The sequence below is a fragment of the Theobroma umbraticum genome, unplaced genomic scaffold (assembly GCF_002168275.2).
Source record: "Theobroma umbraticum cultivar Fairchild unplaced genomic scaffold, ASM216827v3 scaffold_121.0, whole genome shotgun sequence".
Taxonomy (NCBI): Eukaryota; Viridiplantae; Streptophyta; class Magnoliopsida; order Malvales; family Malvaceae; genus Theobroma; species Theobroma umbraticum.
Window position 1 is genome coordinate 196,225 of NW_018397289.1, and position 1,595 is coordinate 197,819.

Sequence of the window (1,595 nt, forward strand, 5' to 3'; positions counted from 1 at the left end):
AAAGGAATAAGAAGTTAAGGGTTGGAATTGAAAATAATGAAAAGTAAAGGGGTGAAGTTTGAATTATGAAAAAGTTGAAGGATAAAATTTCAATTTATAAAATGTTTGAAGGACCAAATTGAAAAGGATGAAAAGTTGAAGGGTCCAATGGTAAATAAGGAGAAAATAGAGGACTTATATGTAATTTTAGCATTTTAAGTTAAATGGGAATTAACTAATCAAGGGAAATTAGATTATGTGGGAGGATGGAATATGCATGTAACAAATACTATTACATGTAAAGATATGCATGCAAAGATGTACTTGTAGCGGGGAACAAGTGGGATGCCCACCATGCGGCAAACAAAAAGGCAAAAGACAAAATGAATAAGATGACACATGCATGTGGATTTTTAAGTTAAAAGAATGCATGGAGGATTTATGCATGATGGACACTTGGTGACAGTTAGATTAAAAAAAGAGAAAATATAGTTGCATGTAATGTCATTGGCCAAGAAGGATGCCAAATGGAAATTAAGGTAAGAAAGTTCATTGAAAGACCATTAGGCACAAATAAAGTGGGATTAAGTGGAAATGAATTAAAGAATAGAGATGGATAGTAAGGAGGTTTTCTAACCAATGTGGAAGAAAGAAATTAGTGCATGAAAACCTATTGGTTGGTAAAATGGCCAAATGAAAATTAAAGGCAAATGTGTGCATGAAATTTGATTGGTGAAATGGGTGGCCAAATAAATACCAAGTTTCAAGAGTAAAAAAAAAAAGGGAATTGGCCTTGATAAGTTGCGAGAACCAGCCATTGAGAGAGGAAAAGAAAGAAGAAATTGCTCTAATAGCTCCACCCAAGAGGAAGAAAAGAGAAAAAAAAGTGAGGAAATGGAGGGAGGCTCGATTTTTTGAGGATTCAAGAGAAACCGTGGGTTTCCTACTTCTTCCTTGTTAAGCCTTAACGCTTATTTACCATTCAAAGTGTATATTGGAAGCTTGAAGGAGATGTGTGGCTTGGTTTCAAGATCTAAGTGAGGAAAGGTAAGAATTATGATTTTAGCTTGAATATTCTTTGAAATTGGGTTAGTAACTATAAGAAATGTATTGTGACAGCAAATAAAAGCTTGATTGGAGAGGATTTAGTGACATTCAAGACATCAAACTCTTAGATGCATGATGGATTCAAAGTGATTTGGAAAGTAAGCATGCATTACGGGTATATTATGGTACAATAGGTTCAGCCAATTAAAAATTAGTGGTTGCATGTTAGAGTAATTATAAGAATAAAGATGAATAATGTGGATATTGATTAAGGATTCTTGGTTATGATGCTGCCCATATATAATTGTGTATATGCATAAAATTGGAAATAATGTACCCAGTAGGGTATAGTGAAAAATAATTATTTGAAATGTGAATAGTTTTTGGAAATGAAAGGCACTAAGAATTTGGTACATAGGGGAGCAAATGCGAGCTCAATTAAAATGATAAATACTAAGTATATTAAGCTTGGTTTATTACCATGAAGTGTGCAAGTGAAAAAGGATTATCGTGGTGATTAATTCAAGGAGGAAACGGTTGACCAGCAAGCTAATTTAATTTGAAATGAA